Consider the following 24,211-nt stretch of genomic DNA (forward strand, 5'->3'; position numbering starts at 1 on the left):
ACCCCAGTGATCTACTCAGCCATTTTGATGATCCTCTGATTTGATCTCTGGTCCAATACTTTACAGCTACCGTCCCACACAATGATGCAACCAGACAGGACACTCGATTGGGCTCCTGTGAAAGGTTGTCAAGATGGGGCTGGTAGCTTTGCCCTTCTCAACCTCCTTAAGAAGAGTAGGGACTACTGCGCCTACCTGATTAATGAGGAGGTGTTGAGGGTCCAGGATAGATCATTTGTTATGTGCACACCAAGGAACTTTATGCTCTCTACTCTCTCCACAATGAAGCTATTGATGTTTAGTGGAGTCAACACACAAAAGTGCTGGAGAAGCTCAGCAGATCACGTTGCGTTCCTTACATAGAAAAGTTATGTAACTAACTCTTCAGGCACGAACCCTTGTCAATGTATGTGAAGTGGAGAATGGTCGACCTCCTGAAGTCCACAATCATCACCTTTGTCTTGTCCATGTTTAGACTCAAGTTATTCTTGTATCATTTTACAAGACACCTAACCTCCTCTCTGTTGACTGGACTCAGTAGACGAGACCATATTCAAGGATTCATCTTCAAACTTGAATGACTATCCCATGACTTCATCAGGACCTGTGTGCTCACGTGCACGTACCATGAGTACTCCAACCAGAAGCCATGGATGAACATGAGGATTTGCATCCTGCTAATGACTAGGTCAACGCTGTTTAAGACCAATGATCTAGATCTTTACAGGAGGTCCAGATATATCCAAGGAAAGGCATCTTAACAACAAAGAAGCAATTCCACATAAACTTAGAAGCAGATTCAGATACTGTGGCAGGAATTGTTGGCCAAACATCGTAAATGCCTGCGATGCTTCATCTCCTGAGGAGCTGAACACTGTTTATGCTCACTTTGAAAAGGAAAACTTGACAGTACCAATAAGAATCCCTGCATAAGCTGGTGACCCTGTAATATCTGTCCCAAAGGCCAATGTCAGAACATCTTTCAAGAGGGTGAACATTCATAGGCGTTAGCTCCCCGACGGTGTTCCTGTCAGGTACTGAAAATCTGTACCAACCAACTATGAAGTGTTCACGGACATTTTCAACCTCTCATTGCTACAGTTTGAGGTTCCCACCTGCTTCAAAAGGGCATCAATCATCCCAGTGCCCAAGAAGAACAGAGTAAGCTGCCTCAGTGACTAGTGCCCAGTAGCACCACCATCTACTGTCATGAAATGCTTTGAGAGGTTGATCATGGCCAGAATGATCATACCTAAGAAAAGATCTGGACCCACTGCAATTTGCCTACTGCCACATTCGTTCCATAGCAGATGCAATCTCACTGGTTCTCCACTCAGCACTGGATCACCTGGACAGCAGCAACACATACATCAGGCTGCTTTTCATCGATTACAGCTCAGCTTTCAACATCATCATCTCCCTCAGTACTGGTCAGCAAGCTTTAATACTGGGCTTCTACACGGCTTTCTCCATCTGGATCTTTGACTTTCTCGTTGGAAGACCACCATCAGTGCGAATCAGAAGCAACGTCTCCTCCTCACCGACAATCAACTCGGGCACCCCAAGGATGCCTGCTTAGCCCACTGCTCTACTCGTTATACACCCATGACTGTGGCCAGGCACAATTCCAAGGCCATCTACAAGTTTGCCGATGACATCACAGTTGTCGGCAGAATTGCAAACGGCAATGAGGAAGTGTGCAGGAGGGAGATGGATCAGCTTGTTGAATGGTGTCATAACAACAACCTTGCGCTCAACGTCAGCAAAACCAAGGAGATGATTGTGGACTTCAGAAGGAAATCGGGAGAAGACGACCCAGTCCTCATCGAGGGGTCAGTAGTGGAAAGAGTGTCAACATCTTTGAAGTTCTGTTCTGGGGGCCATCATGTTGAAGAAGGCAGAATCTCAAGAAAAGCAGCCAATATCCTCAAGGACCCTCATAACCAAGGCCATGCCTTCTTCACACAGCTGCCATTGGAAAGGAAGTACACCCAATGGAACACTCAAGGAACAAAAACCTAATGGTACAAAAACAGCTTCTCCCCCCCCACCGCTATCAGATATATGAACAGAAAATGAACCTGTAGACATGATCTCACTCTTTTTTCTCTTTTGCACTGATGACTTTTTTTTAAATATTGTAGCGGCGCAGTGGATAGATGACAACTCCCAGAAGTCTAACGAATCGGCATGGGATATCATAACGTCAGGACGTGGCGTGCATGGTTCAGTGTTTTAAAAGAATATGCGCGTGACTCAAGTAAACGAGTTCTGATTTACCTGTAACTGTGTGTGTCATTATTTCGTGTTCATCAGCCACCCCTGCGTTTTCAGTGGCTACAATTGGTGACCCCGACGGGTCCAAATGTGGACACTGCAGCCTGCTGCTGAAACTACCACCCTTCTGGACGGCGGAACCAGAGCTGTGGTTTTGACAGGCTGAGGCACAGTTTCACCTCAAGAAGATCGAGGTGGACGCGACTCTCTATTATCACCTCGTCGGTGCCTTGGACCAAGCCACTGCCAAGTGAGTCGGTGACGTCCTGCATGATCCACCGGAGCCTTGAGAGCGCAAGTATGACACTCTAAAAGTGCTCCTATGGCAAATTTATGGCATGTCCTGCAGAGAGAGGGCCGCCAGACTGTTACACATGGAGGTGTTGGCTGACCGCGCCCTGTCCGAATTAATAAGACGACATGCTGTGCCTGGCATCCAGTCAATGGCCAGATATGTTATTTGAACTGCTCTACTGGAGAGGATGCCAGAAGACATTAGACTCTTATTATTGCAGAGTTCTTTCGAAGATCCCAGGACAGTAGTTGCAGAGGCAGACATCTTATAGCTGGCAAAAAACACACCAAAAGCTCTTTGGACAATGTCACTGTGTCATAGCTGCCAGCACCCAGCACCTCCATTGTTGACACTACTTCCAAGCCAATCCTCTCAACACACCAGCTCCTAGAACGAGCCAATGTCTCTAGTCAGACAGACAGCCTGTCGACACTTCCACCTGGTGTTTTTACCACCGGTGTTGTACATAGGTGCCTGCCACCCTGTGCGTTCTCGGGAAATGCCCTGACTGAGCGTCATTACTGGCTGTGACGGTTAGCCGAAAATCTATGAGCCTGCTATATGTTTGGAATCAGCTACCCCAACATAAATTTTTGGTGGGCACAGGATCAGAGGTTAGTTTTTTTCCACCAACCGGTTTTGATACATGTGATCCTACCCCTAACCTCCAACTCACAACAGTCAATAGTTCCAACAGACCCACGTATGGCACCAAAAAAATAAATGTTCAGTTCGAGGGGAACATTTACATATGGCCTTTTATTATAGAGGCAGTGTCACGACCGCTACTCAAGGCCTATTTCTTCCGAGCACATTCGTTCATGATGGATTTAAAATGGTGTTGGCTGGTAGATAGTACCACCTTTCCATATTTTCGCCTGGCAGAATCACATGTCCCTGCATTACGCCTTCAAGCCCCGTGTAAGACTGTTGATAAGTTCTCCAGACTTGTAGAAGAGTTTCCCGAAATTACAACTCTGCAGTTTTCCACCCCCACTGTGAAACATGGAGTAACTCGCCATATTTCTACCAAGGGTCCTCCTATTCATGCTAAGGCACGTTGCTTGCCTCCAGAGAAACAGCAATTAGCTAAACATGAATTCCACAAAATGGAACAGCTGGGGATAATTCGCAGGTCCGACAGCCCATGGACATCTCCATTACATTTGGTCCAAAAACGCAGTGGAGGATGGGGAACTTGTGGAGGTTATAGATGGCTCATTGATGCCACTAGACCGGATGGCTACCCCTATTTCCCATATTCAAGGTTTTTTCAGAGAATCTGCATGGGACGAAAATCTTTTCAAAAGTGAACTTAGTGCGTGGATATCACCAGGTGCCAGTGGAACCAGACGAAATCCCGAAAATGGCAATAATTACCCCTTTTGGACTGTTTGAATTTTTACGTATGCCTTTTGGGTTAAAAAATGCAGCTCAGACCTTTCAGTGAGTTATGGACATAGTAGGGCGTGGCAAATAGACAACATATTAGTCACCTAAAACTAAACATGGAACTATTAGGTCCAGCAACCATGTTCAGTTATCCAGTCCTAAACGCAGCCACTGCAGTCCAACGGGATGGTTGAACGATTCCATCATCACCTTAAATCAGCCTTAATGGCCCGTTTGGATGGTCCCCACTGGGCAGATGAATGACCATGGGTGTTGTTCAGCATTAGGACAACTCCAAAAGAGGATCTCCACACTTTATCTGTGGAGGTTGTATACGATGTACCTTTAGTGATCCTCGGGGAATGCGTTCCACACGGATCGGTAAAGATGAAGATCCCAAAGAGCTGCTGAGCAGACAAAGGGACACCGTAGGCAAATTATCCTCTGTACCACCACCATCACATGGCAGACATGATTCTTTTGTACCACATGAATTTTAGGACTGTGAGTACGTGTTTGTACGTAGAGGAACACATGGACAGCCATTGCAGGCACCATACGAGGGACCATACAGGGTGATAGGACAAACGAGGTCAATCTGCATCTTGGACATTGCCAGGCAGCCTCTGTCATTCACAGTTGTCAGACTCAAACATGCCCATGTTGACAAAACTGCCCCTATTCAACACCCAGCACTCTGACACAGGGGTTGATCTCCCAAAAGACTATCAGGACATAGTGCCGGTTCTGGGGGCGGGGGCCATGTATATAGACAGACGACAACTCCCAGTCTAGTGAACTGGCATGGGGCGTCGTGATGTGGAGCATGTGGTTCTGTGTTTTTTTACACGCGTAACTCGTGTAAATGAATTCTGATTTACCTGCAACTGTCGTTATTTCACATTCATCGGCCACCCGTGCATTTTCATGGAACGATAATTGATTGCAATTTTTGAAATGCACAATGCTTCTGCAGAGCAACAAATTTCATGGCACATTCATAACAATAAACCTGATTCTGTAATCCAACCCATCATTGTTACCGATGAGGGCTAACAAACTTAATGATCCTGTTGGAACTGAATCTCACAGTGTAGTGGTGAGCTAGCAGTATGCACAATAATGGGCTGAGTACACGGCCCTGAGGTGCACCAAAGCTCAGTTTGATGGGAACATAGAACAATGCAACACTGTACAGGCCCTTCGGCCGACCCATATATTCCTTTCAAAAAATGTTCTAAACCCTCCCTACCCCATAACCCTCTATTATTCTTTCATTCATACATCTGTCTGTCTGAGAGTCTCTTAAATGCTCCTAATGTTCCAGCCCCCACCGCCATCCCCGGGAAGGCATTCCAGGCACCCACAATTCTCTGTGTAAAAAAATTTACCCCTGACGTCTCCCCTAAACTTCCTTCCGTTCATTTTGTACAGATGTCCCCTGGTGTTTGCTGATCCTGCCCTGGGAAACAGGTTCTGGCTGTCATAACCTTGTAGACCTCTCTAATGAAGTTACCAGAACTGAACAAAATACTTAAGAGTGGTCTCACCAGAGATCTGTGGAGTTGTAACATGGCCTCTCTACTCCTGAATTCAATCCCCCTATGAATGAATCCCAGCATCCCGTAGACCTTCTTAACTATCCTATCTTGCAGCAACCTTGAGGGATGTATGGATTTGGACCCCAAGGTCCCTCTTCATCCACACTCTTAAGTAACCATGAACCCTGAACTCAGCCTTCTGGTTTGTCCTTCCAAAATGCATCACCTCACATTTATCCAGATTGAAATCCATCTGCCACTTTCCTGCACAACTCTGCAACTTGTCTAATTCCTCTTTATGTCTATATCCTGGGACGAGGATTTGCTGCCAACACAGACACAATGTGACTTTTTGGGTCTAAAAGCCCAGGATCCAGTAGCAGCAAGGGGTGTGGAGTCCCAGTGAAGACAGTTTATCCACCAACCTCTGAAGTATTATGTTGAATACTGAGTTGAAGTCAATAAACAATAGCCTGGCATATGAGGCATTATTCTGCAGGTGGATCAGGACGGAGTAGAGAGTTTAGTCTATTGCATCATCTGTAGACTGGTTTGGATGGTCGGCAAACTGGAATGGGTCCAATATGGTGGGAAGGTGCAATTTGATGTGTTCCATTTAGTTGCTCAAAACACTTTATGATCATAGAGGTCAGTGCCACAGGGTAGGAATAATTTGGCCCACACTCTCGGGCAGTGGGATGATGTTGGCTGCCTTGGATTCTGTGGGGACAGTGGGCGGCTGCAGTGGGATGTTGAAGATGTCTGTTAGGACCTCCTTCAGCTGGTCTGATCCAGCTGCGTTGCAGGTTCACCCTGGGTACGTCCTCTTCACGTCAACGTGCCTGTTCTTCAATTTATTCATTTGGATTTGGATTAGAATTCCAAGGAATTCATGCTAAACTTCATAAACCCAAGTGGAGCATTGCTGCCAATTCTGGGCCCTGTATTTCCATATTTTAGGAAGGATGTCAGGGGTTGAAGATGATGTTGAGGATATTTATCTGAAGAGAAATGTTCCTTGATTTGCAAGAGCCTGATTTACAACTTTTTGCCGTAATACAATTGACTCTTAAGTGTACGTCTTCAATTGATGAGGCTGTTTTTTTGCAGTAATGCTAGTATTTTAACCATCAAACTATGAAATGACAACATTGAAACAGGCCCTTCAGCCCATCTTGTCTTTGCACCTCATCCCATCGACCTCCATCCCTTCCTTAACCATCCTATCTGTGTAACTATCCAAATTCCTCTTAATTGTTGAAATCAAACCTCCACTGGCAGCTCGTCCCACTCTTTCAACACTGTCTGGCATGGGGTATAAGGAAGGAAGGGAAATGAGCAGTAGCGGCATGGAGTATGTAGAGATTAAAGAGATTAAACGTACGCCCAAAATTATCCAACAATAAGGCTTTAACTAGATAATAAGAAAAAAGAGTGTTCGGAGGTTTCATATTTCTCCTTCATTCTTTGAAATGAAGTAAAATATCCTGCTTTATAATAATCTTCTACCAATTTAATACCTTTCTGATCCCACAACTTCAAAAGTTGATTAATAAGTGTAATAGGAGAAAGCTTATTTTAAAAGAGTTTTAGCCGAAATTTTACCTTGAGGCTGAAATCCTCAGAAATAGGTACTCCTCCTTGAGTACTGAGGAAGGGGATAGTCAGGCTAAGGCAGGCAGAGGTGTGGGCTCAGCCTCAGTAGCCCAGAAATGAAGTAATAAGGCAATAGTTATAGGGGACTTGCTGGTGAGGTGGACGGACAGAGGTTTTTGTGGAAGAGATAAAGAAAACCGGATGGTGGTTTGCCTCCCTGGTGCCAGGGTCCGGGATGTGGCTACACGAGCCCAGAACATCCAAAAGGGGGAAGGGAAAGAGCCTGAGGTCCATGTCGGTACCAATGACATTGGTAGGAAGGAAGAAGAGGTCCTGCAAAATAAATATAAGGAGTTAGGAAGGGAGCTCAGAAGAAGGACCACTAAGGGTGTAATCTCCGGATTACTTCTTGTGCCACGTGATAGTGAGGGGAAAAATAGTCAGGTGGAGAATGAATGTGTGGCTGAAGGGGTGGAGTAAAAGACAGGGTTTTAAATTCTTGGAACACTGGGACCGTTTCTGGGGGAGATGGGACCTATACTGTAAGGATGGGTTACATCTAAATCCCAGAAGTTCCGGTCTCCTGGCAGAGGTGTTTGCTAGGGCTTTAAACTAGTAAGGTTGGGGACAGGGGTTCATGTCAGGGAGGAGAGCAAGAACAGAGTCTTTAGGCAAAGAAAAAAGGCTTTTTCACACAATCTGGAGGTGGAACAGCAGCAGGTAATAAATAGTGGCCATTGTAACAATTGTAGAGAGGGTGAGAGGCAGTAAGTTAAAGGTGGAAGATCTCTGAGATGCATTTATTTCAATGCAAGGAGTGTGGTAAACAAGATGGATGAACTAATGGTGTGGATTGACACGTGGCCTTATGATGTGAGAGCAATTAGTGAGACATGGTTGAAGGAAGGTTGTGACTGGCAACTAAATATTCCAGGATTTTGCTGCTTTAGACGCGACAGAATTGGTGGGGTACGAGGGGAAGGTGTGGCGTTGCTTGTCAGGGAAGATATTACAGCGGTGCTGAGGCAAGATAGACTGGAGGACTCATCGCGGGAGGCTCTGTGGGTTGAACTAAAATATAAGAAAAGTGAGGCTACAAGTATAGAGGTATATTATAGGCTGCCAAAAGAGGATAGGGAACTGGAAGAGCAAATGTGCAGGGAAATAACTGAGATGTGTCGTAGAAACAGGCTTGTGATAATTGGGGATTTCAATTTTCCTAACATTGATTGGAAAACACAATCAGTGAGAGGGCAGGTTGGCTTAGACTTTGTACAATGTGTTCAGGATTGCTTTTTACAGCAGTATGTTGAGGTGCTTACTAGAGGGGAGGCAATTTTAGATCTATTGTTAGGGAACGGAATAGGGCAGGTGACGGAAGTGTGCATTGGTGAGAACTTTGGAACCAGTGATCATGGGTCCATTAGCTTCAACTTAAATATGGAAAGGGATAGGTCAGGTCTGAGGTGGAAGGTCTTCGAGTGGGGGAGGCCAGATTTGAAGAAATGAGAAGGGATTTGCAGAAGATTGTATGGGCTGATCTTTTTTCCGGAAAGGATGTAGAGGAGATTTGGAGGGTTTTTAAAGAAGAGATATTGAGAATACAGGATCTTTACATGCCAGTCAAATAGAAAGGCAAGGCCAAAAGTTCAAGGGAACCATGGTTTTCTGGAAAAATAAGGAAGTTGGTTCGGGATAAGAGGGGGGGGCATTTACCAAATTTAAGAAGCAAAAAATGGATAAGATGTATGATTATTACATAGATTTCAGAAAAAACCTTAAGAAGGAAATTAGAAAGGCAAAAAGAAGGTATGAGGGGTCAATAGCTGATAAGGTCAAAGTGAATCCAAAGGGTTTTTACAGACATGTGAATACTAAAAGGAGGGTTAAGGACAGAATAGGACCACTGGAAAATGAGAGCGGTGAACTGTGCGAGGAACCGTGTCAGATAGGAGATACTAAATGATTTTTTCTCATCTGTTTCACAAAGGAAAAGGACATTGGACTATGTGAGATAAGTGAGGCAAATGGGTTAGCTATGGAAAAGACAGGGATTAGTAAAGAGAGGGTTTTGGAGCTTCTAGGCTCAGTAAAAGTGGATAAGTCTCCCGGTCCTGATGGGATTTTCCCCAGGACGTTAAGGGAGGTCAGGGAGCAAATACAGGAGGCACTGTCAGTGATTTTTCAACAATCACTGGAGGAGGGTGTGGTGCCGCGGGATTGGAGGGTTGCAAATGTAGTTCTGTTGTTTAAAAAAGGCACGAGGTGTCGGCCAAGTAATTATAGGCTTGTAAGCTTGACTTCAGTGGTAGGGAAAGTTATGGAGGGTACTTTTAGAGATGATGTGTATGAATATCTAGATAAGCAGGAATTGATCAGGAGCACCCAGCGTGAGTTTGCACCACACCTTCCTCCAGTGATCATTAAAAAATCACTGACAGTACCTCCGCTATTTGCTCCCTGACCTCCCTTAATGTCCTGGGAAAAATCTCATCAGGACCAGGAGACTTATCCACTTTTACTGACCCTAGAAGCTCCAAAACCCTCTCTTTACTAATCCCTATCTTTTCCAAAGTTTGACAAACCTTGTTGAGTTTTTCAAAGAAGTGACAAGAAAGGTGGATGAAGGTCGGGCAGTTGATGTAGTCTATCTGGATTTTAGCAAAGCTTTTGATAAAGTTCCACATGAAAGGTTAGTAAGGAACGTTCAGTCACTAGGGATTAATATAGAAATAGTAAGAATGGTTCAGAGGTGGCTGGAGGAGAGACAACTGTCTGACAGGATGGAAGCCAGTGACAAGCGATGTGCCTCAAGGATCGGTGCTAGATCCCCTGTTGTTCATAATTTATATTAATGATTTGGATGATGGGGTGGTTAACTTGGTAAGTAAATACACAGACGATATGAAAATAGGGGGAGTGGTGGATAGCAAGGAAGGTTTTCAGGGATTACAGAGGTATTTGGTTTGTCTGGAAAGTTGGGCTGAAAGGTGGCAGATGGAATTTAATGTAGAGAAGTGTGAGGTGCTTCATTTCAGTAAAAATAATCAAAATAGGACATATGTAGTAAAGGGGAGGACAATGAGAACAAAGAGATCTTGGAGTTATGGTGCAGCGTTCCTTGAAGGTGGATTCTCATGTTGACATACAGGGTGGTTAAGAAGGCATATGGTATGCTGGCCTTCATAAATCATAGCATAGAGTATAGGAGCTGGGAAGTGATGTTGCGACTGTTTAAGGCATTGGTGAGGCCAGGTTTGGAGTATTGTGTTCAGTTCTGGTCTCCAAATTATAGGAAAGATATAGATAAGGTGGAGAGGGTGCAGAGAAGATTTACCAGGATGTTGCTTGGCTTAAAATTCCGAGAGTACAGAGAAAGATTGAAGAGGTTAGGACTTTATTCCTTGGAACTTAGACGGTTGAGAGGGGATTTGATAGAGGTGTATAAAATTATGAAGGGAATAGATAGACTAGATGTAAGTAAACTCTTCCCCCTGAGAGCAGGGGAGGTTGAAACAAGAGGACACAAGATGAGAGTAAGGGGGAAAAGTTTTAGGAGAAACATTAGAGGATGTTTCTTCACTCAGAGAGCGGTGGCTGAATGGAATAATCTTCCAGAGGAAATAGTTGAGGCAGAGTCAATTCTTTCATTTAAGAGGAGGCTGGATATATACATGGATAGGAGGGGTTTGGAGGGCTATGGGCGGAGAATAGGCGGGAGAGCTAGCGGAGTTGTTTGAGTGAACTAGCATGGACTTGTAGGGCCGAGATGGCCATAAACTGTTATATGGTTATGTATAATTTCATTCTTTTTAGTCCATAACTCCATTAAATTTTTTAACACTGGCAAATTATAATGATGTAATAACTAAGAATTCCATCTATATATAAGCTGATCCATCCTCTTCTCACCAATCTGAGATAATTCAGTATCAGCCCATATTAAAGGTTTATCTTCAAACATCCTGTTAATAAATTTCAACTGTGCCGATTCATAATAATCTGAAAACGAGGAAGTTGCAACCCTCCTAATGTATATTTCCAAGTTAATTTCTGTAGTGACACTCTGACCATTTTACCCTTCCACAAAAACCTCCTCTCACCAGAGCATTCACATCTTTGAAAAAGTTTTGAGGAATCTTGCAAGGGATAGATTGAAAAAGATATTGAATTCCGGAATGATATTCATTTTAACACAATTAACACGTCCTATTAATGTTATAGGTAAATATGATTCAAATCATATTTAATTTTAGACAATAAAGGTAAGTAGTTCAGTTCAGGGCTCACTCTGAAGTTTAAGAATAAATTGAACAGATACATGGATGGGTGAGGTCTGGAGGGTTATGGAATAGGTGCAGGTCAGTGGGACTAGTGGAGTGATATTTTGGCACAGACTAGAAGGGCCAAATGGCCTGTTATCTGTGCTGTAGTGTTCTATGGTTCTATGATCTGACTGAAGAAATTTCTCCTAATGTTCTCCTTCAACATTTCTCTCTTAACCAATGTCCTCAAGTTCTTGTCTCACCCAACTTCAGTGGAAAAAGCTTGCTTGCATTTGCTCTCTCTATCCTCATTATAATTTTATTTACCTCGATCAAATCTCCCCTCATTCTCTAATGCTCCAGGGAATAAAGTCCTAACCTATTCAACCTTGTAAATCTCTGCACTCTTTCAATTTTATGAGATCTTTCCTATGACCAAAACTCACCAATGTCTTATACCAGTATCTTTTTTTGGTACAGTTTTTTGTACTACTGATAAGCAGGAAAAAGAATCTCAGAATTATATTTGATGTACTCTGTATGTACCCTGATAATAAGTCTGAACTTTAGCATGAAATCCCAATTCCTGTACTCAATTAATGAAAGTCAGTGTGCAAAACTCTCTCTTTCCGACCCTCTCCAGCCGGGACACATTTTCAAGGAATCATGTCTCTGCATTCTCTGACCTATCTCACTCCAGAATGCCCTGCCATTTATCAGGATGACTACTGCTAATTTCACACCAAAGTTCCCATTGTATCTAACACAGGCTTGTAATAAACAAATTTTACCAAACAAAATATTTTCCAAAAGATATTTCCAAAATATTTTCCAAAAGACATCTCTCTCTCCTTCATCCCTCTGTCTGCCTTTCTGTGGTTCCCTTCTCCTGCCAGAGAGCTGTCTTAGCCCTCTGCCCTCTCCCCATTAATTCTTAGACTCTTTCTCTTTTATCCTCCCATCTGTCTGACTTGTTAGCCTGTGTTCCTCCCCCTTTTCCTTCCTCTCCCCCTCACCCTCACCTTTTTATTCCAGAGTCTGTCTGATTTTCAACACTCCCGAAGAAGGACTCAGGCTAACATTCTTTTGAATGTCCCAGTTGTCCTGGCAACTCATTCCACATACCCACCACCCTCCCGGTGAAGAAGGAACCCCTCAGATACCTTTTAATCTTTCGCCTCTCATCTTAAATCCTGGGAATCACTATCTTGGATGATCTTTCTTGGACTCAAAAGGCGGCACAGTTGGTATAGCTGTTAGTGAAACGCCTTTACAGCACTAGTGATCGGAACCAGGGTTCGAATCCCGTGCTCTCTGTAAGAAATTTGTACGTTCTCTCCGTGTCTGTGTGGGTTTTCCCCGGGGGCTCCAGTTTCCTCCCACCATTCAAAAACGTACCAAGGGGGTATGGGTTAATTGGGTGCAATTGGACGACACGGACTCATGGGTCAAAATAGCCTGTTACCGACTGCTGTATGTCTAAATTTAAATTTAAACAAACTCAATCAGGGATTCACTTAAGGACTCTGACTTGTACACTTCATTGGTTTTTAAAATTCTCTTTGTATTGCACAGTCAGTTGGTTTACATTCATTATCTGTTTACAGTTCTTTATTTGTTTACATGTTTACGCTGCATGCAGTTTATTTTTTCACTACCAATAACTGGTAATTCTGCCGTGGCTGCAGAAAAAAGGAATCTTAGAGTTGTATGTGATGTCGTGTATGTACTCTGACAATAATTCTGAAATTCAAATCGAAATCTAACCTCCAAAACGTTCTCTCCCCACTCCTGCCCTTAGCCTCCTACACTCCAGGAAAAAAAGTTCCAGCCTCTCCTTAGAAATCAAGCTCTCCAGTCTTGCTAACATCCACATGAATGTTTTCTGTACCCTTTCTAACTTCCTATCTTTGGGTTACCAAGCCTGAGCCCAATATTCCCAGTGCGGTTTCACCAACATTCTATACAGTTGCTGAATGATCTCCCTGTTCCTGAACTCAAAGCCCTGCCCGCTGAAGGCAAGTGTGCCATCCTGTCTAATTGTGTCTCCACTTCCTGTATCGTTGAGCCTCTGTTCTGCGACTTTCCCCATCATGCTTCATCGTCCTTACCCTTCACTGTGAAAATTCTCCCTTAGTTTGATCTCCAAATTATTACCCTCGTGGGAAATGTGCTGCCAGGTGATGGGCAGAGTTCCACTCTCCTCTCCCCCAACCAGGACGCCCTCCATAAACATGGCTAATTTGAATGATGCAACACAGTTGAAGACCCTTCCAGCCCATGAAACTGCTGGAGCGCAGTTAACCTACAGAAATGCTGGAGGAATTCAGTTGGTGTTGCAGTGTCCGTAGCAGGTAAAGATATACGTTAGTATTTAGTCTTTATTCTGACGCCTTCCTCTTCTTATTCCTTGAAGAAGGGCTCAGGCCTGAAACGTCATGAATATATCTTTACCTCCTGTAGACGCTGCGAGACCAGTTGAGTTCCTTCAGCATCTCTGTATGTTTTACTAAATCACAGTGTCTGCACACTTTCATGTTTCACCCCAATAATCTCCCAATCCCGTGTGTTTTGAAGGGTGGGAGGAAACTGGAACCCCCGGAGAAAACCCACGCAGACACGGGTAAGACATATAAACTCCTTACAGACAGCGCAGGATTTGAATCTGAGTCACTGGTGCTGTGACATCATTACGCTGACTGCTACACGAACCTTGCCACCCATCCAATCAATGAGCTCTTTGTAAGAACCCATCCAAGTGACGTAGTATCTCCCACATTCCTGCAGTGATTACGCTTCAAAAAGACTCCAAAGTACATCGGGCAGTCCTGGGGCTGTGGAAATGGAACAAATTTTACTTTGCTGATGTTATTTTTCCAAGGAGGAGTTGTAAAGATTCAAACCTCTTTCTTATCTGCCGTGGTTCATAGCAGTTCCTGTGGTCACCGATATTTTTGAGTGTTCTGCGTGTGTGACTCATTACTGGTGAATCATCAATCTCTGGGCTGTCGTCTTGATGCAGACTTAGTGACAGCAGGCACACTGCTCTCTGGAACCAGAACGTGGTCCAGTGTGAGCATCGCACTCAAGATCACTGCATTGTCTAAAATTCCCTGTGTTGTGGACCTTTCTGCGTATTCTCACCATCCCAATTTCATATGAGAGGGAGGACTTGTGGATGGGAACTCTTGGGTAGTTGCCTGCAGAAACTACCTTCAGGGATTAGTCACTTGCTCTCTGCATTGTTGGGGAAGACTACGTGCCTTCAGGAACAGGCAAGGCTAAGAGGGGTGCTCCGGAGCAGGTACAGTTCATCACAAGTGGCAGGTGTTTTCATGTGAATGTGATTGGTGATGAGGTACTTTGAACATCGAACATTACAGTATAGGCCCTTCGGCCTACAATGTTGTACTGACCTATAAAACCTACTCAACAAGCTAAACCTTCCCTTGCTCACACCCATAACCTTTTATTTTTTTTCTTGCATCCATGTGCCTATCTAAGAGCCTTTTATATGTCATAATTGAACCAGCCTCCACCACCACCCCGATGATACATTCCAACCCACAACCAGCCCTTGCCACCACCGTGCCATCATTTTGCCTTCCCTTTCTATCCTTGCTGCCTCCTCTCTCCTCAATGTGCTCCTCGTCCTCTCATTCCACCGACCCTGTGTCGCAGCGGGGGGGGGGGGGGGGGGAAAGAGAGAGAGAAGGACGGACACACCACACACCGCGCACAGGTGTGTGAACGCCAGTCGGCAGTCGCTGACTCTCCCTGGCCCCTCTCAGAGTTCCATGCAGCCCAATGCACACCGCTTCTGCCAACACTTGGTTAGTCAGTGCCTGCCATCCTCCACTATGCAGAATTATTCATGGTATATGTGTGACAGATAGATATGACTTTACATATATATATATATATACACACACACACACATAGATAGACAGATGATGGATGGATATGTCTGTGAGAGACCAAGGGAAGGGAGAGAAAGATGGGGAGAGAGAAAGGGTGGGGAGGGAGAGATTGCAGGCAGCCAAGGAATTAACCATCTTTCCCTTTAAAGGCCCTGTGTCCCAGTGTACCTTGGCATAATGAAAGGGCTACATGCACAGGGCACTCATGGAGAGGTTTTTCTGCCACACGGAATTCTGGGAGGGCATGTCCACTATCATTTGATGCGCTGCTGAATGCAGGAGATCTCCTCTTGGTGCCTTCTAACCAGGGGATCGTTTCTTGGCATCAGTTTCCAACATAGCACGGAGGCAGGGGGATCCTTCCCTGCTGAAGGGAATAAATTATATGACTCCAGTGCTGGGTGGGGGAGGGAGGGGGAGAGGTACGATCAGCGAGACCAAGGCAGCCGAGCGTCGGTTGTTAGATTGGGGGGGGGGGGATGATGAATGGACAGCTGGGTGTCGGGAGTTAGATGGGGGGGAGGCGACGGATGGCCAGGGCTGGAATCAGCAAGGTGGTCGGCCATGGCGTTGGGTTCGGGAGTTGGATGTTGGGCTTACTCGGGCAGTGGGGGCAGGGTCAGCGGTTGAGTTGGCAGGTGACGAGCACGAGGTGAAAAGCGAGGATCAATATTGGGCTCAGGAGTTCAATATTGGGCAGGCGAGACAAGGACAGTGGTGCCCCCTCCCCTTCAAGTGGCACCTGGGGCCTATGAATCAGAATCAGGGTTATTGTCATGAACATGTGTCATGAAATTTGTTCTGCTGCAGCTTTATGGTGCAAAACTAGCTATAAATTACATTTCTGTAAATAGATTATTTAAACATAAATAAATTAGTGGGCTAGGGTCGGTGAGGTAGTGTCTGGTTCCTTGTCCGTTCAGAAATCTGATGGCGGGGAGAAATAGCTGTTTTTTTTGTACCGTTGGCTGTTTATCTTCAGGCTCGTGGACCTCCCTGATGGTAGGTAGCAGTGAGAAGAGGGCATGGCTGGGTGGTGAGGGTCCTTGAGTACAGAGGTTGCTTTCTTGAATAGCTTTAAGAAAAGCTTGAGGCTTTACAATTAAATGTGAAAATTGTTTACTTTTTTTCTAGATCCTGTTCAGTAAGAGTGACAGAAAGAAATGAAAGTGATCTGTCAAGAGATGCTTGTTTTCGTCCTGATTTTCCCCAGATTATAAATGTAAATTCACATTTCCGATTTATTGTTAGAGTACATACATGACATCACATACAACCCTGAGATCCTTTACCATGGGGGCCAGGCAGAATTACCACTTATTGGTAGTGCAAAAAAACTGTAAATATGTAAACAGATAACAAATATAAACAAACTGACTGCAGTACAGAGAGAAAAAGAAAGAAAACTAATCAAGGGCACAAGTACGAGTCCTTGAATGAATCTCTGATTGAGTTTGTCGTTGATGGTGGAGGGGGAGCAGCTGTTCCTGAACCTGGTCGTGCGAGTCTGGTGGCACCTACACCTCTTTCCTGATGGCAGCAGCGAGAACAGAGCGTGTGCTGGGTGGTGTGAATCCTTGATGATTGCTGCTGCTCTCCAACGGCAGTGTTCCCTGTAGATGTACTCAATCGTGTTAAGTCCGGGGCTGTGTCCACTACCTTTTGGAGGGTTTTACGCTCAGGGGTATTGGTGTTTTTATACCAGATTGTGATAGAGCCTGTCAGCACACTTTCCCCCCGCTGCTGTAGAAATTTGCCAGGGTTTCTGGTGTCGTACCAAACCTCAGCAAACTCCTGAGGAAGTAGAGGCGCTGACATGTTTTCTTCATGATGCCTTTAGAATGTTGAGTCCAGGAAAGATCCTCTGAGATGGTGACTCCCAACCACTTAAATTTGCTCACCCTCTCCCCCTCAGATCCCCCAGTGATCACTGGATTGTACCCCTCTGGTTTGTCTTTCCTGAAGTCAACAATCAGCTCCTGAGTTTTGGTGACATTGAGTGTGAGGTTGTTGTTGGTGCACCATTCAACCACATTTTCAATCTCCCTCCTGTTACTGACTCATCCCCTTCCTTTATACAACTCACTACCGTTGTATCATCGGCAAATTTGTAGACGGTGTTACTGTCATACTAAGCCACGCAGTCGAGGGTGTAAAGTTCTTTTTTTTTCATTTCTTTCTTTGCCTTGGCTTCACGGACGAAGATTAATGGAGGGGTAATGTCCACGTCTGCTGCAGGCTCGTTGGTGACTGACAAGTCCGATGCGGGACAGGCAGACACGGGTACAGCGGTTGCAGGGGAAAATTGGTGGGTTGGGGTAGGGTGTTGGGTTTTTCCTCCTTTATCTTTTGTCAGTGAGGTGGGTTGTAAATGCTGCGCAGGTGGTGACTGTGGCACCTCACACAATACGCTATCAGCTAAACAATAAGGATCTGTGGTGTGTGTCAAGGAATAAATATTGCCTACACATCCTCATGCCATAACAATTTTGAACAATGGACTTTTTAATGCATGTTAGAGGACCTGGGTTTATTTCTCGTGGAGAAATCGGGACACTGGTAGTTGTACCTGTCCCACTGCCGCCCACTCACAGAGTAATGTCCTCTTCCACCACCCCCCCGATCCAACCCGACCTTCCTTATATAAAATATTGCTAATATAATTAGTCCAGGCTAACAACCAAAAAAGGAAAAGATATGAAAACAGGGAAAAAGATAAGAAGGAACCCCAGAGGTGCGTGATGTTAAAGTGTTTCTATTCCCCTGATCTGTACGGGAAGAAAAGCATGTCGCATTGGTGCCCATGGCGTAGTGGTCAGCATCACATTCCCCACTAACTCACTCGAAACACCATACTATAATCTTATTAATAAACATTTTAATCCATTAATTTTACCCAGTATAATAGATCATGCATAATATAGGTTAAACCTTCCTCACTCTTTAAACTCTCTTGAAGCTCAATATATTTTCAGTCACTGAAAAACCTCTCAATTATATCATTAATTCAGGTATCGGCAACCATCTGCTTATCTTTAACAGGCAGTGAATCGGCATATACCTTTGCTTCATTAGGCTTCATAAAAAATCTCTTCCTTTCTCCCGGGATGAATACCTTCAAATCAGCTGGGTATCTCAAAATACATTTGTCTTTCAATAATACATCTTTAACTGGATTAAACTCTTTCTCAACAAATCAAAACATATCTGGATAAAATAAAATCTTATTTCCATTATAAATCAAAGGTGATCGTCTTTCTTTAGCTTGTTTTGCTGCCAGCTCCAATATCTTTTCTCTTACTTCATATCGAAGGAATCTGACAAGTATTGAATGGGACCTTTGGTCAGGCTGAGGTTTAGGTCTCAGTGCCCTATAGGCTTGCTCTATCTCCGAATTTCCTTGAAATTTGACCCAAAGATTCCGATATCCATCATTGCAAAAATCTTTTCAGGTCTCAACCCTCATCCCCTTCTTTTAAGTCCAACAATCTGGATGTTATTCCATCTACTAAAATTTTCCAAAACATCAATTTTTTGCATTAACTGGTCAAGTTTACCAGCTGCCTGTGCTTTAATGTTTTGAATCTCAAACTCATTTCCTTTAATTTTTCCATCCACTGTTTCAAATCTAGTGTCCACTTGTCGTCTTAATCTTTCCATCTTATCGCCATTCTGACTTAGTTAATCAGTAACACTTCCGTGAATTCTCGAAAAATGTCTTGCATTTGGCTTTTATTCACCAGAAAATAAAGAAGCTTCTGCACCTTTTTCCTACCTTTATCTTGATTGTAGGATGTTCTTATTCTTTCCTTTGCTTTTCCAGGTCTTCTTCTTGATCACTGCAGCTCTGGGTGTCTGAAATCTTTTTTCAAATTTCCTCCTTTTTTTTTGTGCCGTGTGCATGCGCAACTCCTCAGGGGAGACCTTAGGCAGCAGTGTCCAAGGATGTTACCTTGCGGACAGTTCCAGGAGTCCAAATTCTTCTTAAATGCTGAAATTGAGCCCGCATTCACGTCCTTAGCTGGCAGCTCGTTCCACGCTCCCACCATTCTCTGTGTGAAGAAGTTCCCCCTCAGTTTAAGACTCACCATTCTTGTTGAATTCTATAAAACTGTAGAACTCTGTTTCCTTCTCTTCCATTCCTGAAGGATAGTTCCAAAGACTCTTTCCAGGAGCAAACATTCGCTTCTGTCCAACCTCATCACCTCAAAGTCTTTGAGTAGAAATTGAAGAAAACACGTCAGCGCCTCTACCTCCTCGGGAGTTTGCTGAGGTTTGGCATATATGGGGTTGGAGAGTCATGGGCGAAGAGTGGGAGGGGGGTACTAGTGGAGTTGTTCAAGTGAACTGGCGCGGACTCGAAGGGCCGATATGGCCTGTTTCCGCGCTGTAAACTGTTATATGGTTATATGTTATGTTCCCATAAACCTTTCCCCTTTCACCCTTAACCCATCTCCTCTGGTTTGTATCTCACCCACCCTCAGTGGAAAAAGCCGACCTACATTTACTCTGTCTCTCCCCCTCATAATTTTAAATCCCTCGATCAAATCTCTTGATCAGGTAGATTCTATGCACTGTGTGAGATGAAAGGGGGAGGGGGGAGCAAGTCCCTTCTCTCCAAGGCCAGTAACCCTGTTGGATTCTGAATTGTTTATTGTCACATTCACAGAGGTACAATGAAAGTTTTGTTTAATGTACTATCCAGGCAAGCCAACCCAGTTGTTTAATACTCTATCAAACTTCTGCAGGTGTTCTGTGGATTCATAGAACATTGCAGCACAAAACCAGGCCCCTCGACCCATCTAATCCATCGAACAGTTACCCTCATTGACCTGCACATAGACCATAGCCATCCATGCACCTCTCCAAAATTCTCTTGGGTACTGTGGGAGTACCCTGACGGGTTCCATCATGGTCTGGTTTGGAAACGAGAAGGCTGCGGAGAGCGACAAGTCACCACGGCACTGACCTCTCAGCCATTGCCTCAGGATTCCCACAGCCCTGGTCACAACCTCTTCTCACTGCTACCTTGAGGCAAAGCTTGCAGTATTCAGAAGTCCAGCACCTCTTGGTTCAAGGACCACTTTTATCAGAATCATGAACTAGTTTTGAACTTTCTTGTACTCCCCTCACCATAAACAACTCTCGGACCACCAAAAGATATGTCTGCCCTATTGAAATGTTTCTTCTTCCTTGCACTAATTGCCACCGTGAATATTTAACTGTCCTTCCTTATATACTTGCTATCTCTTTCTGTCTTGTCATGTGCATATTGTGGTAGCGTAATGTGTATCTATCTTGAATCTGTGTGTCTGCAGCAAGCAAGAATTCAGGTGCAGCTGTACATTGGGTTGATGAGAGAAACGCTTGTGCAGTAATAAAATAAGAATGCCAAAAGTTAAAATAGAGCAAGGGTCATGATGAGGTAGGGGTTGTGAGATAACGAGATCATCTTTTACTCCATTCAGTGGTCTGATAGCAGCAGGAAAGGAACTGTCTGTGAACCGACAGCTGTATGTTTTCAAACTAGTGGATCTTCTGGCCGAGGGAAGGGGAGAAGAGTGTCTGGCTGGGGCAGCTGCTTTCCTGAGGCAGCGGGAACTGAAGATGGAGTCAGTGGGGGGGTGGGGGGGGGGGGGCAGGTTGGTTTCAGTAATGGTGTGAGCTGCATTCACAACTCTCTGCAGTTTCTTGAGGACTTGGGTAGATTTGTCCACATATGACACAGGAGCAGAAATAGGCCCATTCAGACCATTCAGTCTTCCCCGCCATTTGCCTTCTCCCCAGAACTTTTGATGCCCTGGATAATCAAGAACATATCAATCTCTGCCTTAAATACACCCAATGTCCCGGCCTCCACAACCACCTGTGGCAACAAATTCCACAGATTCCCCCCTTTCCCCTCTGGCTGAAGAAATTCCTCTGTATCTCTCTCTGTTCTAAGTGGATGCCCTTAAACCTTGAAGTTGTGCCCCCTTGTCCTAGACCCTCCCACCGTGAGAAGCAACTTTTCTCCATCTACTCTGTCCTTGCAGGTGCTGGAATCTTTAGTGAACACAGAGAAGCCGGAGGGATCCAGCGAATCAGGCATAATCCGTGGAAGAACCAGACAGTAAACATTTCAGGTTAGGACCCTTAGTCTCGGTAAAGGGACCCAACTCTATCTGCTGACTTTAACACTTCTCCCCGTGAACGCTGTCTGACCCACTGATACCTCCAGCTTCTCTGTTCACTCAGAGTAGTTCCCGTAACAAGCTGTGATCCTTTCAATGGTTCACGTAAAATTTGATAGGAGACATTGGAGACGTCACATTTCCTTTGGCTTGAGAAGAAGGAAAGGTGTTGCTGATGTGGAGGAATTTCTTCAGCCAGAGGGGGGGAGGAGGGGCTCTGTGGAATTTGTTGCCACAGGCCGTTGTGGAGGCCGGATCATTGGGTGTATTTAAGGCAGAGATTGATCGGTTCTTGATTATCCAGGGCATCAAAGGTAATGGGGAGAAGGCCGGGCAGTGTAGTAAAGTGGAAGAATAGAGGTGGAAAATCTCCTGAAGTGGTGCAAGAGGAACAACCTTTGGACAAGATGAAGGAGATGATCGGGGAGGTCAGGAGGACCAGGAACGACCACCCTCCACATCCACAACTCTGCAGTGAAGAGCACCAAGTTCCATATAACCATGTAACAATTACAGCACAGAAACAGGCCAATTTGGCCCTTCTAGTCCGCACTGATCCAAATACCCTCCTCTAATCCCACTTACCAACGCTCTGTCCATATCCCTCCATCCCCCTCCCATCCATATACTTATCCAATTCTTTCTTAAATGGCAAAATTGACCCTGCCTCCACCACCTTTCCCGAAAGCCCATTCCACACAGTAACCACTCTCTGAGTAAAGAAGTTCCCTCTCATGTTACTCCTAAACCTTTGCCCGTCAACTCTCAACCCATGACCTCTTGTATCCTACTCTCAATGGGAAAAGCCTTTCCACATTAACTCTATCTATCCCTCTCATTATCTTAAACACCTCTATCAAATCCCCTCTCAGCCTTCTACGTTCCAAGGAATAAAGACCTAATTTGCTCAATCTTTCCTTGTATTCCAGATGCTGAAACCCAGGCAACATTTTTGAAAATCTTCTCTGCACTCTCTCTATCTTGTTAATATCCTTCCTATAAATCGGTGACCAGAACTGCACACAGTACTCTAAATTTGGCCTTACCAATGCCTTGTACAGTTTCATCATTACTTCCCATCTCCTATATTCTATGCACTGATTTATATAGGCAAGCACACTAAAGGCCTTCTTCACCACCCTATCCTACCTTCAGAGAACAATGCACCGTTATTCCTAGACCTTTCTGCTCCACTGCATTCTTCAACGCCCTCCCATTTACCACATAGGTCTTGCTTTGATTATTCTTTCCAAAATGAAGCACCTCACACTTATCAGCATTAAACTCCATCTGCCATCTTTCTGCCCACTCCTCTAAGCAGTTTAAATCCCTCGGCAATCTTTGAAAACCCTCTTCATCATGCACAATTCCCCCTATTTTAGTATCATCTGCATATTTACTATTTCAATTTACCGCCCCATCCTCCAAATCATTAATATTTATGACAAACAGCAACGGTCCCAATACCGAACCCTGAGGTACACCCCTTGTCACCGGCTTCCATCTTGACAAACAATTATCTACTATTACTCTCTGGCACCTTCCTTCCAGCCACTGTTGAATCCATTTGACTATCTCCAAATTAATACCCAAGGACTTAGCCTTCCAAACTAACCTCCCATGCGGAACCTTATCAAAGGCCTTACTGAAGTCCATATAGACAACATCCACTGATCTACCCTCATCAACATTCTGAGTCACCTCTTCAATAAATTCAACAAGATTGGTCAAAAGCGATCTTCCACGCACAAATCTGTGTTGAGTTTCCCTGATCAGACCCTGTCCCTCCATATACTTATATATACTATCTCTAAAAACCCTTTCCATCAATTTACCTACCATAGACGTCAAACTTACCGGCCGATAATTGCTAGGCTTGCTACTTAAACCCTTTTTAAACAAAAGAACCACATGCGCAACACACCAATCCTCCGGCACTATACCCCTCTCTAATGAAAAATCACTGCCGGAGCCTCCACTATTTCCTCACTAACTTCTCTCAAGGTCCTGGGGAAATTCCTGTCAGGACCTGGAGACTTATCCACCTTTATATGTTTCAAAAGCTCCAGTACTACCTCTTTCTTAAACACTATAGTCTCCATATTTACCTCTTTTGCTTCCTTTGCCCTGCACAGTTCAATCTCCTTCTCCTCAGTAAATACTGAGGGAAAGAAATTGTTCAAGACCTCCCCCATCTCTTTTGGCTCCACACACATTTGTCCTTTCTGATTCTCTATTGGACCAATTTTATCTCTCACTTTCCTTTTGCTATTTGCATATTGTTCACTTAACTAGTAACAACACTTAACCAGTGACAACAGTGGCTGCACTTCCTGAGAAGACTGAGGCAGGCAAAGCTTCCGGCCACCATCCCGTCACCTTCTACGGGAGCTTTATCAAGAACGTCCTGGCCGGCTGCATCATAGTGAGGGTACGGTTGCTGCAGAGAAATGGATCAGAGGTCAATGCACAGGACCATAAGAGTGGCAGAGAGGATCACTGGAGTTTCCTCTCCCCCCCCCCCCCAACCCCATCGACATGATCTACCTGGATTATTGTCTAGAAGGCACTCAAAATAACTGAGGATCCCTTTCACCCTGCACATGGCATCTTTCAGCTGCTCCCACTGGGGAAGAAATGCTGGAGAATCAGAGACACACCGCCAGCTGAGGAACGGCTTCTTCCCACAGGCAGTGAATGACCAAAGCAACTGCTCACACTGACCTTATAAAACAAAATCTATTCATTGATT

General features: G+C 44.6%; 1 protein-coding gene across 5 annotated transcripts in view; it reads left to right on the forward strand.

Annotated features, from left to right (window-relative positions):
* The window catches only part of LOC138755891 (anion exchange protein 2-like), a 356,627-nt gene that overhangs the window by 96,130 nt on the left and 236,286 nt on the right, over positions 1-24,211 (forward strand). The window contains exon 3 of one of the 5 annotated variants that reach the window (XM_069922674.1): positions 21,322-21,411. The exons of the other annotated variants lie outside the window; for them this stretch is intronic. The gene's annotated coding sequence lies outside the window, so the exon portion shown is untranslated. The remainder of the gene's footprint in view (positions 1-21,321; positions 21,412-24,211) is intronic. 5 annotated transcript variants of the gene reach the window in all.

The sequence above is a fragment of the Narcine bancroftii genome, chromosome 2, assembly GCF_036971445.1.
Source record: "Narcine bancroftii isolate sNarBan1 chromosome 2, sNarBan1.hap1, whole genome shotgun sequence".
Classification (NCBI taxonomy): domain Eukaryota; kingdom Metazoa; phylum Chordata; class Chondrichthyes; order Torpediniformes; family Narcinidae; genus Narcine; species Narcine bancroftii.